Source organism: Schistocerca piceifrons, chromosome 1 (genome assembly GCF_021461385.2).
Source record: "Schistocerca piceifrons isolate TAMUIC-IGC-003096 chromosome 1, iqSchPice1.1, whole genome shotgun sequence".
Classification (NCBI taxonomy): Eukaryota; Metazoa; Arthropoda; class Insecta; order Orthoptera; family Acrididae; genus Schistocerca; species Schistocerca piceifrons.
The window spans coordinates 493143067-493156386 of NC_060138.1; the positions used below are offsets into that span (position 1 = coordinate 493143067).

The 13320-nt window shown below is 42.3% G+C and overlaps 1 protein-coding gene across 2 annotated transcripts in view; it reads right to left on the reverse strand.

Moving 5' to 3' along the window:
- LOC124795602 (AP-1 complex subunit sigma-2) overlaps positions 1 to 13320 on the reverse strand; it is a 66573-nt gene that overhangs the window by 48857 nt on the left and 4396 nt on the right. The window lies entirely within an intron of this gene.

A 13320-nucleotide genomic window follows, 5' to 3' on the forward strand; every position in this document is an offset into this window, starting at 1 on the left:
AATAAAATGACATAAAATACACAGGACACTCAAAGCTGAAAATGACAAAGATCAGCATTTTGGGGCTGAATGGATTGGTGACCTCTGAATGGCCATATTGGATATAAATAGTCTATAGAGTGCTCAAGAAAATTATTACAAATAGTGTATCATTGCCTAACAGCAATCTCAGTAAAATACGCTGTATTAATACAAAAAGCACGGCACAGTCAAGTTGTATAGTCTTAAAAGAAGTAAATATGCATCCTTCCCAAATGTATTTTCGCATCTCAAAATGCTACTAACTACTTAGCCACACAGAAGAACTTTCTGTACAAGATAAAAGCAGAAGACAATGTAAAGAACCATAATCCTGCAAGAAACCACAAAATGAATTGCATGTGAGAGGACAGAGACCTTATCCACAAGGGATGCTATAATGGATATATCACTGTCTGCTCCCATGTCTGCTGACCTACTATGCTGTGCAGTGCATACAAGCTTTACATTGTGCAGGTAGCCAAATCAAAGAGCTTCCACCTACTACTAACTTATAAGTACAGACCATCATGAGCTCACAGTTGTCAAATTTTTTGTGAACATTAGTCTGTCTAAAGAATAACAATGCCACAGTATGCATGAGATGCTATAGCACTTATTGCCAATCCTCAGAAGGCTGTATCGAGCACCACACCTGACAAATACCTAGTGTGACACTCAGAGATGCCAACTGGCTGTCAGAACAACCCCAGTTGCCTCAAATTGTACTAATCTTGGTGATAAAGTAGTGTGCTGAAAGGCAATCAGAATGGAAACCTTTAAAAGGACTAAGTTTTGCTTCCTACTCACATTTCTAAGAAAGACATGGGTCAAAAGAGAACACAGGTGTGCGAAGCATTCTGTGCAGAGAGAGAAATAGAATTCATTGTTAGCTGTCTCTTGGGGTACATGTGCTTCGCTGTGCTCCATAAGATTTGCTGTTTTTAGTGGGATATACTAATGATATAGCAGTCACCTTTGGCACTCTAGTGCAGAACAAAACTAGCAAAGTGCAAAATTCAGAAATTCTGTTAGTTTATTTTCATATATTTGTGTATAAAAGAAACTTCCAGTATTTTCTTTGTTTTCGAACAAAATCCAAGCCGCTCAGATAAATTTTCATCAAAAGAAACATGATCCTGAAACTTCACACAAAAATTAAATGTGCTTTTCATGTTGACTGTTTCATAACTAGCATTAATATCATGATAGTATTGTGTATTTCGAAATATTAAGTATCATGAAAACCATATTTCATTCACTACCAATTTCAGAGCACACCTATATAAATAAATATACATTTCTGAGAATTTTAAGATGTTATGAGTGTAGTACATAACAAATTTTGTAATAAATCAGGAGTTACTGTGGCACATATTGTGTTACATTTAGTTTTTCCTTTCAACAGGAATGTACACTTTGCAAAAAAGTTCCAGGTGGATTCAGTGAAACAAATTCAATTCCAAGTTTTTCCCTTATTAAAACGGAAATCTCTCTGGTGCAAGTTAATCACTTCAGTTCTTAAAGGAAACCTGTAGTAGTTGGAGCTTAATGGACCAAAAAAATTAAAATAAAATCAGCAAGCTTAGTTTAAAGCCAAAATGCAGACCCCCATGAATGCTGTTCTTAGGCATAGAACAAGTTAGTTGCTGCTCATAAGCAGCTCGAAATCAACTTGACTGTTGTCAAGTGATTAAAAGCAGCTACAAATGGGTGTGTCAGGAGGGCTACTGCGAGACATGAATCAAGAATATCATAGGTACCTCAAGTACTAACCTATCATCTGCAACAGGTAGAGGATCTATCACAAAATGTCCAAGTGACCGTGAGTGGCACGTCAATGATAAGTCTAAGGGACCTGTGCAGGGGAAACAAGGACCAGTGTATTATAGCCAGCCCACTAATTAAGTTTAAGGCACAGTCTTCTACTGAAATTGAGTCAGTAATAATCACTTCACCTGTTGAGAAATCTGCTGTCACACAGAGGTGAGGAAAACAATAAAAGAGTAGATGTCCCTCAATCATCAACAGCTCAAAAGCACAGCGAATAATGGTCATGGAATAGCAGAATCAAATTGAAAGAATGTGGCAAGTACTATATTACAGATATACAAGTAACAGGGCTACAATCATGCCTTTTTAAACAAATTTGAATTGTTTATTTCATATCTGTATTGCCCATCTATGTCCAAAATTATATGACTTCTTAGGTGAAACCTCCATGGTGTCGTAATTTTGTTCAGTAGAAGTAAAAGAAATAGGTTGTATGACCAAATATTTCACTTTTTATATTCTTCTGAGGCAAGGAAAAATGTAAAAAAGGGGACCAGTAAGAGGTGAACATTTTTCAATTCCTTATGCACTCAATCTTACTCCCCACAAATACATATCATATGCAACCTGCAATGTATGCTACACTCATACCAAAATTATTTTTTCCAAACATCTTTATAGTTAAATGGTAATGCAACCGTCATATCTGAGTGTACAATACCACTGTTATTTTAACCTCATGCCATCTTGAACATCCAATTCATAATAGGTGGCCAGAAAACAGAGATTTTTGGGACTATTGCGTATTTTAATTGAAGGGATCGGCAGAAGAAAGTGCTAATCCTTAATTTAGTAAGGATTAGTCTGATCATGTTATCTGTTGTATATCTGAATGCACCATAAGCTGATAAGTAATTTCAAATGTACATTTGACTGCACAAATTGGCCACAGTTCACAATTTAAGATCCGGTAATCTGCACAATCTGGCAACACTGTAGGAAGTGTTGTCTTCCACTCAAGCAGTGCCACATCTGTTTGTGATCTGCTGGTAAATATTGCACAATGTAGATGCAAATTCATCAGTTCAGAAACCCTCATTTATATATTTATTCCTTTTTTAAAAACCATTCCAGCTGTCTGTTAAACATATCAGTCTAACAGAACCTCAAAGGTAACTTGCTTCACTTTCAAACTCACCAGGAATAGCAAAACCTTCTACGTAAGAGCTTGTCGCTGCATCAGGATCAGAAAACTTATTGCTAGAGAGTTTCCTTGCCCTACAGCAGCAGACACTTTACGCTGGCCTCCATCCCACCAGGTGAACCCTGCACATCTTGGGCTTGTTTCTGGACTTGCATCAGTAAAAAGCATAAAACTGTGTCTTATGGTAGGTTTGATTTTCTGCATAAAATAAGCTTCATAAACCAAGTGAACACTGTGAAATTATACAACACATGTAGGTTACAAACAATCCCGTTGGAAGAACATTCGCGACTGAGCATTATAGCAGAGGTTGAAAATACCGCTTCAGTTGTAAATTTCTTTATTTTCACACGACCGGTTTCGGACTGTTATAAGCCCATCTTCAGGTATAGTAGCTGCGCTGTGGTCTCCGAGCACCGCATGTACCAGGTGCAGAGTGCTGTCTATGAGCACGGGACTCTATTCTCCTGGAAAGTACGAAGTGACAGGAAATTTTGGATAAAAATCGGGAGCGGGCCTCGGAGACCCCACTCGTATAACGTGGCAAGGATATGATGTCGCCAGGTCATGCCATACGCTTTTCATAAATCAAAAAAGATGGCAACCAGGTGTTGGCGTCTGGAAAAGGCTGTGCAGATGGCAGGCTGAAGGGACACAAGACTATCAGTGCTAGAGCAACTCTGGCGGAAGCTGCCCTGACATGGAACCAGTAGGCCACATGATTCCAGGATCCAACTCCACCACCGACACACCATACGTTCCAGAAGCTTACAAAGAATGTAGGAGAGGCTGATGGGCCAATAGCTATCCACATCAAGCGGGTTTTTACTGGGTTTGAACACCGAAATGATGGTGCTCTCCCACCATTGCAATGGAAAGAATCATCACACCAAATCCGGTTGAAGGTGACGAGGAGATGCTGCTAGTAGTCAGATGAGAGATGTTTAACCTCTGACTGTGTATCTGATCTGGCCCAGGAGCTGTACTGGGGCAATGTGCCAGGACACTGAGGAGCTCCCAATCTGTAAATGGGACGTTATAGGATTCACTATGGCTTGTAGGGAATGAAATCACTTACCCTTTCAGCTGCCATTTGAGAGTGCGAAAGGCTGGGGGGTAATTCTCTGACGCAGAGGCTCGAGCATAGTGCTCAGCAAAGTTCTCGGTAATAGCTAATAGCGTTTTCATCAATAGATAACTTGCCTTTTATGTTAACACCGGGAACACCTGTTGCGGTCTGGTACTCGAAAACACGTTTGATCTTTGCCCAGACTTGGGAAGATGACATATGGCACCCAATGGTCGAGACTTATCTCTCCCAACACTCCTGTTTCCGTCATTTGATAAGATGGCAAACGTGGGCACAGAGCCGTTTAAAGGCTACAAGGTGCTCCAGGGAAGGGTGCCACTTATGCCGCTGAAGAGCTCGCTGATGCACCTTAATTGGTTCAGTGACTTCCAGCGACCACCAAGGTACTACCTTTCGCCGGGGGCACCCTAAAGAGCAAGAGATCACGTTTTCTGCCACAGAAACGATGTTACCATGTGGGGGAGATGCAACGGTGACAGCAGAGGTGAAAGTTTCCCAGTCAGTCTTGTTTGACCCTTTCCACTCCAGTGTCGAGTCCCACTCGACATTGCGAAATTTGTTTTCCGCCCCGATGTCGAGCCTCATTCGACACGACTTTTCGAAGCTCTCAAACGTATTTTGAGTCTACTAGGCATTATTGCTGCAGTGTGCTGCCATCTACGAGAACTAGTGTTAACTCGGTGTCAAACAGTTGCAGCTGTGTTAAGTCAGAGATTGTAATTATTACGTTCAAGTCCACACGCTCGAAATGGCTAGTTCTTCACGTACAGTCCTTTCTGAGGAAGAGATTTTAGATCTTTTAGAGCAATCTCTAAGTGAAAACAAGAGTGAAAATAATTTTGATTATGATAGTGATTCATTTCAAAACAATTCGAGTGACAATGACGAAGAAAACAGTGACAATGTGCATGTTTCTAGTGATTCAGCAGAGGATTCGTGGCAAATGTGGAGCAACACTGACACCGACTTCACAGATTTTCCTTTTGAGAATCAAGGTGTGGTTTTGTAACAGAAAGTAGTTCTGTTCCATCATCGCCTGTCGGATTCTTTCAATTAATTTTTACAGATAACCTATTTCAGCAAATAGCAGATGAAACGAATAGGTATGCTACATCAAAAATACGTAAAGTGACACCACTTCCACAACATTCTGCATGGTGGGACTGGAGAAATGTTACCATGGAAGAAATGAAACGCTTCCATGGTGTGCTACTGAATATGGCATTACGAAAGTGTAAGAACTTGCAGGACTTTTTTTTCAAGAGAATGGTTACAATCATCCAACTTCTTTCCAGACTGTTTTAGCCGCCAATGATTTATGCAAATTTTCTAGGCACTTCATGTTTCTAATCCGACGAGTGCTACACATGTCAACAGTCAGGTTGAGTCACGTCTGAGTAAAGTGACAAATGTACTGAATTACTTGTCTGGCAGGTTTCTCGAAATTTATCGACCATATCAGTATTTAGCTGCTGATGAATCTACAGTATCGTTCAAGTGTCGTGTATTACTCAAAATGTACAATCCTCAAAAACCAACAAAATGGGGACTCAGAGTTTATGTAATTTCGGATTCATAAAATGGTTATATCTGCAGTTTGATACCCTACTTTGGCGCTGTAACAACTGAGTCATTGATTTGTCTACACTTGAATTTTTCTGAGAGAATAGTTCTTCAGCTGCTAGCTAATATCAGAAATGCTACAGGGCAATCAGGGTGTCATTTGTACACTGACCATTTTTATGCAAGTGTTGCATTAGCTGATGAGCTGTTGAAACAGAACATGCATCTCACAGGAACGATTCAGGCCAATCGCAAAAACCTTCCAGCTGCAATCAAGAAAGGAGCTCTGCGCCTAAGGAAGCACGAAATAAAATGCCTCCGCAACAACAAGATGATGGTTCTGGCATGACAAGATGAACGAACAGTTCTCATGCTTTCTACAAAAGCCAATAACTTGGTGTCACTTACAGAAAGGAGAAACAGAAAGGAAAGGGAAGAAATAAAGAAACCAAATGTAATTATTGATTATACTCCAAAGATGGGTGGAGTTGATTGATCTGACCATTTTATTTCCAGTTACGGTTTTCTAATGAAAAGTCTCAAATGGTGGCGAAAACTATACTTCTGGCTGTTGGAGGTAGGACTTGTAAACAGCTATTTACTATACAAGAACCACTGTAAGAAAAACAACTTGACAATACCGTCTCACAAAGCATTCCGTAAAAGTGTTATAAGAGGATTAGTTGCTGAAGAAAGAACTCAAGGACAGAAACAAGAACGTCGTTCAACTTCTGATGACGAGGAACGCTTGAATGGAAAGTTGCACATTATCATCAAGCTTCCTGGGAACAGGCATAAGGACTGTGCAGTGTGCTCAGACAGAAAAAAGAAAGGTGGCAGGCATGAAACTGTGTATCACTGCGAAACATGCTCACGAAACCCAGCTCTCCACCCTGAAGAGTGTTTAAAAAAATACCACACAATGGAAAGTTTTGTACTGTAAAAGCTTACGTAATTATATGAATGAAAGCACACATTTTGTTTTAATGTATACCCCAATCGTTGGCCAGCGGCCACATTGTTTCCACAAAGAGATTCGCGCAAATCTCTGCGGTGCAGTGCCGCCCAGGCAGCGGCGATTTAAATAAGAGCGGGCGGAGCCGCCCTGTGTCTGCCTTACGGAGTGCAAAGGGTTAAAGCCCATCTAGGCAGGTGTCCATGGGCCTGACACCAGGGCAGTGACAGGAAAATGGGGAAGTGGTCACTACCACACAGGTTGTCATGCGCTCTCCAGTGGATAGATGGGAGAAGGCCAGGACTGCAAACTGAGAGATCAATGGCCAAATATGTGCCATGTGCCACACTGAAATGTGTGGGGGCACCTATACTTAAGAGGCAGATGTCGAGTTGTGGCAGTAAATTTTCGACAACTCTGCCTCGGCGGAGCACGGGGCCACCCCACAAGGTGTTATGAACATTAAAATCTCCCAAAAGTAGGAAAGGTTTAGGGAGTTGATCAATCAGTGCAGCCAATGTGTTCAATGGTACTGCACCATCTGGAGGAAGATATACGTTGCAGACAGTTATTTCCTGTGTCACCCTTATCCTGACAGCCACAGCTTGAAGAGGAGTTTGGAGGGGCACAGGTTCACTGCATACTGAGTTCAGGACATAGATGCAAATTATAGTCACTACGGTTCCTGTAATATGCCTTATAGCCACAGAGGGCAGGATTCCGCATTGCCAGGAAACAGGTTTCCTGGAGGACAATGCAGAAATCAGGTGTGAAGCTTAACAGTTGCTGTAGTTCAGCCAGGCGGTGGAAAAATTGCCGCAATTCCACTGGAGGATGACGTGATCGTGAGTCTGGGAAGGCATGGAACATTCAATGAGGCAGTTTACACCTCAGGGTCACCTGCTACCACCAATTTATTTCCTGAGCAGTCTGTATCCATGGTGTCTGAGGGTCTGGCGAAATCTAGGTCCTCAGTGGACGCCAGAATCTCCACCTCATCCTCAGAAGCAAAGCTTGTAGGTAGCAGCAGTGTGGGTGCCACCGCAAGTCCCTTGATCTTGGGGGGTCTTCTTTTTGGATTTCTCTCACTGCTCCTTGGGTTTCTCTGGCTGGGACTAAGGATGATCATGAAGCCCTACCACCGGCTACTTTTGGGCACTTCAGCCACTAGCTGAAGTCATCTTTCCCACTAGCAGACCTGGGAAGGGAGTGACCCAAGGGACCCATTCCTAGCGGGAGGTGCCGAAGAAGACTTACGCTTCTCCGGCTGAGAAGTGGGGACTGGTGTCCCTGATGGGGGGGGGGGGAGGAGAGAGGCAGTGCTGCTCCACAGGTGGGTGGTGTCGGAGCAACAGAGAGGGAAATGCCCTCACCATCAAGGGGGGGCAGTTGGTGTCTTCCGGCTCGGAGAGCCGGCCGGAATTGACGGAAAGGATGGGGCTACAACTGCTCTCATAGTGGCGGCGTAAAAGGAGGTCATAGCCACAGGATGTAGACGCTCAAATTTCCTCTTAGCCTCAATGTAGGTCAGTCGGTCCAGGGTCTTGTATTCCATGATTTTCCTTTCGCACTGTAAAATCCTGCAGTCTGGTGAGCAAGGAGAAGATGCTCTCCGCAGCTGACATAGATAGGAGGCAGGGCACATGGAGTATTGGGATGTGATGGATGTCCACAATCTGGACATGTGACGCTGGAAGTACAGTGGGAAGACAAATGGCCAAACTTCTAGCACTAAAAGCACTGCATAGGGGGACGGATATATGGCTTTACATCACCTTGACCTTCTCGGGCAATGTGTCACCCTCGAAGACCTAAATGAAGGCACCGGTGGCAAACTGATTACCCCTCAGACCCTGATGGACGCACCAGACAAAATAAATGCATCATCGCTCTAAGTTGGTGCGCAGCTTGTCGTCAGACTGCAAAAGAAGGTCCCTGGACCATATTTAAGCTCTTATGGGGCATGATGGTAACAGATACATCCTCCAGCTTGTCAGAAGCGAGTAATGCCCGTGATTGGGCAGAGGACGCTGTTTTTATCAAGACTGACTCGGACCGTATTTTGGACAAGCCCTCCACCTCCCCAAACTTGTCCTCCAAATGGTCTACAAAAAACTGTGGCTTCACTGAAACGAAGGAGTCCCCATCAGATCTCGTACATACGAGGTACCGGGGTGAATAAGGTTCACTGCCATCCTTAGCCTGGCGTTCCTCCCATGATGTGACCAGGGAGGGGAATGATTTAGAGTTGCACTTCCTTGCATTGTACTAAGACTTAGAATGCTTAGAGACTGCTGGTGTTTGATCACCAACAAGTAGTGACGTGGTACGCTTCATCACGCGTCATCTGCCCCGATGCCACGCACCCTGACCAGGGGGCCTTCCCACGGGCGCTACCCAGCTGCAACAAAGGCCACTTGGCAGGATGGCCATTCCCAGGAGTCCCAATGCCCCAGGGTGACAGGCAACTACTCCTTGGCACACATGGGGAGTTAACACTGCAGGCATCAGTAGAGTGATCTCTGTGTTGTCAGGGGGCTACAACCAACAGGGTACGTGGAGGTCCCACCACAACGGACTGGCTACCGTGCTGGATATCAGCGCAAAAAGTCCATGGTCATTGTTGGCACAGAAAGTGACACTGCATAGTGCATGGTGGAAAATGGACCCAGGAAGGTGTCCTCGCCCAAGAGATGGAGAATGAGCCGGACTGCAATGCGACGATGAGAAAGTGGGCTACAGATCTCAAGGCACGATGGACACGATGCACCATGTAAGGCACCCTTCCTCAACTGGCTCGCTCTTTGGAAAACATTTTGAAGAATGGAGGTCAAACCCTACAGGGGACCATCACATAAAGGCCAACACGTGTGAGACTCCTTTTAGTCGCCTCTTACAACAGACAGGAATACCCGTGAAGAGCATAAACATATAAGATGCCAGGAAAATCTACGGATTCACATCAGAAACCTCTACGTGGAGGAGATGGTAATTCTTATTATGAAGTTTGATAAATTTTGCAAGAAGAAAGAAAAGTTGCTGAGTTCACTTGTATTTTTATTGAGATGCCATAACAACAGTATTATTCCAAAATTTGCTAAATTTTCTCACTTTACTGATACTAAGATGGCAAAAAGGATCAAGTAACGTGCTATTTTGGCGTTAGTATGGGAAGGAATTCATTTCACATGTCAACAGTTGGATCTGATATCCAAAGAATTGTATTTCTTGCATTTAGAACTTTCTCCTCATCTGTCTCCCGCATCCTGGAAGTGAATTGAGGAACCTTCGTGGGCATATTCGGATTCTACACAGAAGAATACGACTAAGAAACAATCTTCGAAATTTCTTCAACTTCGCCAACAACCATCCACATCCAATGACATTACTCATCGTCGGACTGTTATTAATTTGACTGACAAGAAATTGGATGATGCTACTTTGTCGGTTTTGGAAAAAGGTATAAACTTTACACCAAGGAACTTGCCAACTGTTTATTTTATTAGCACTGTTGAAAGGGCCATTGCTCGCTTTCCTTAAGATTTGGCAGAGGAAATTAGACAGGAAGTTTCTTATCATCTTTGTTGTGCATTGCCATCACAAAGGAATATTTCTTCCAGTGAAAAAGATGGCCATTCGGTCATTGAGGGAAGTTAAGGATATTTTAGTTCTTCCTGCTGATAAAGGTAGTGCCACTGTTCTTTTGTCTCGTGAAGTTTGTTTGGCTAAAATGGCCTGTTTATTGGATGATTCTGCTTACCACAACCTTCGAAGCGATCCTACAGACCAGATAAAGCGGAAGACCATTTCACTTATTAAGAAGAGCTCCCTGCCAAAGGACACCATCAAAAAAATTTCATCCAGGGGCAGCAGTACCACACAGGCTGTATGGTTTACCGAAGGTGCATAAACCTGGAACTCCTCTTTTACCTATTGTTAGTAATTTGGGCACTCCCACTTATAATTTAGCTAAATATCTTGCTTCCGTCCTTAGCCCTTACACTGGGAAATGTGAACATCATTTATCCAACTCGACTGATTTTATTCAACGGTTGAAGTCTTTATACACTGGAACATCCGAACTTTTAGTTAGTTTTGATGTGGTTTCTCTTTCTACCCAGGTACCTTTGGTTGAGTCTTTGTTGTTAATTGGTCAACTTTTGGATGATAAAACTACTGAGCTGTGTCACCATTTGTTGATATCGACATTTTTTTAAAATTTAATGACGCATTTTTTGAACAAACTGATGGCTTGGCTATAGGGAGTCCTCTTTCCCCTATTGTCGCCAATCTTTTTATGGAAGATTTTGAAGATATCGCACTCAGGACTACCACTGTTCAACTTACATGTTTTTACATTGATATTTTCAGTGGGCCACTTGGAATGGAAGCTCTTAATCAGTTTTTAGATCATTAGCTGTCTTCAGTCACTTATCAAATTTTCGATGGAAATTGAAAGAGATGTCAAATTACCTTTTTTGGGTGTTCTAGTACACAAAAAAGAAAATGTAACCTTGGGACATGGCGTATACTATAAACCCACACACACGGACTGCTATCTTCATTCTACACGCTGTCATCCACCACATCAGCGCATCGGAGTTTTACATACATTGATCAAATGAGTTTATGCCATTTCTGATACCAAAAATTTGACACACAAACTGGATCATCTTAGGACTGTCTTCAAGCTCAACAGATATACCGATCATCAAATTAATCATGCTTTTCAGTTTGGACCATCAAGTGAACCAGCGCCAGATACTAGTAAATCAGTCACTTTTCTACCTTTTGCTGGAAGTATTTCTCAAAAATTTCTATAATTCTCAAGATTGGATTGTTTCGGGGAGGAGACCAGACAGCGAGGTCATTGGTCTCATCGGATTAGCGAAGTATGGGGAAGGAAGCCGGCCGTGCCCTTTCAAAGGAACCATCCCGGCATTTGCCTGGAGTGATTTAGGGAAATCATGGAAAACCTAAATCAGGATGGCCGGATGCGGGATTGAACCGTCGTCCTCCCGAATGCGAGTCCAGTGTGCTAGCCACTGCGCCACCTCGCTCGGTATAATTCTCAGGAAATATGGTATAAAGTGTCCTGTTGCCTTTGGCCAAGACTAGAGCTTTGTTTGTATCTGTCATAGGTGATTTGGGATTGAGGAAGCCTGGAGGTTATAAAATTCTCTGTCACTGTGGAAACGCTTATATTGGACAGACTATTCGCAATTTTCATGACCGATGTGTGGAATATCAGCATCACGTATTTTTGCTCCAGCCTGAAAAATCTGCAGTCACCGAACATTGATTCAATGAGGGGCATAACATGTCGTTTAAAAGAGACACAAACTACTGCTCTGCCTCCTCATTACTGGGATTGTATGCTCAAGGAATCCATCAAAATACAATCAACTGATGACAGTATTAACAGAGATAAAGGTTTTCCTTTAAGCAAGATATGGAACCTTATTTTATCTGATATAAAACAGCTACAGTCTGCTTTTTGACCCGCTACATCTTAATTTGCGATTTATCACTTTCGCCAGTTTCTACCGCCAGTGGCGCTGCAATTCTTTGCTCCACAGGGGGGCAGCTCTTTCACTGCTCGCGCAGGTGCACTGCCACTGCCTGGACCCAGGGTATAAAGGAGCCACTGTTTCTGATGTTCATTCCGTTCCGGTGTGATTGTGTGCTCAGCGATTTCACCTGAAGATGGCAATCATATCCAGCTGTGAAGAGCATAAACGTGAAAGACACTTATGTTTAACAGCTTTTCAACTTGCAATTCTTTTAAGAAAGAGAGAATCCAAAATTTTTATAGCTTTACCACGTAAAGTATGGTACTAATTTTCTACACAGCACCCCAGTTGTCACAAAATGTTATTAATTTAGTTCCTGATGGTTTCATACGAATGACACCTCTAGGCTACCATAACATTTATATAGGAATTATCAAGGTGTAATATGACAGCAGAGATGAGCAGACAGTTCTAGAATTTGTGGAAACTACCCATATGGTGCTGATTCGTGATGCCAAACTTCCACTACCTTAGTAAAGCATATTTTTGTTCTGTCGTTGCAACTACAAAAACTGCATGTTTTTTGGTTGTTGCAATGAAGAACGAAAATACCCTCGGTCACACAAATGAAGAATTTACCACTATCTTATTTTAACAGTGGTCATTGTTAGCCAGATTATAGTAATATGTGAATCAGAATGCTGTGTCTTTTAATTCAAATAACTAATGGTCATTATATTTCAGAACAGTGAAAGTAGGACTACAATGAACTGATTACTTAAGTGTGATTTATAGAACCTGTGTAGTGAGTCTTTCCAGTTGCATAGCAGATGGTAATATTTTTTATGCAATTATCTTCAGAATTAATGTAATCAAACAACAATGAACTTTGTTGTTATTGTTAGGGCTCAGCCGAAATGCTTAAAAAATAAATAAATAAAAAAGAATGAGTACTTGTGCTACTTTTACCACTACACCATGAGCACCAAAAGGACTGCAACAGCTCAAGCAGAAGATGATTTTTTATTAAGACACTTCCACATCCTACAGCATTGCCAGTCTGTGCAGATGGCCAGACTGACTTCTGAAAGGTGGCAAATTTTGGTGTTATCAAGTGTACCACTGGCACCAGTAGAAAAAAACTGTCTTCTATACAAAGTGATTTGTATCATTTTATTTGTGCTCTTTTCTTTGAATTTGACTA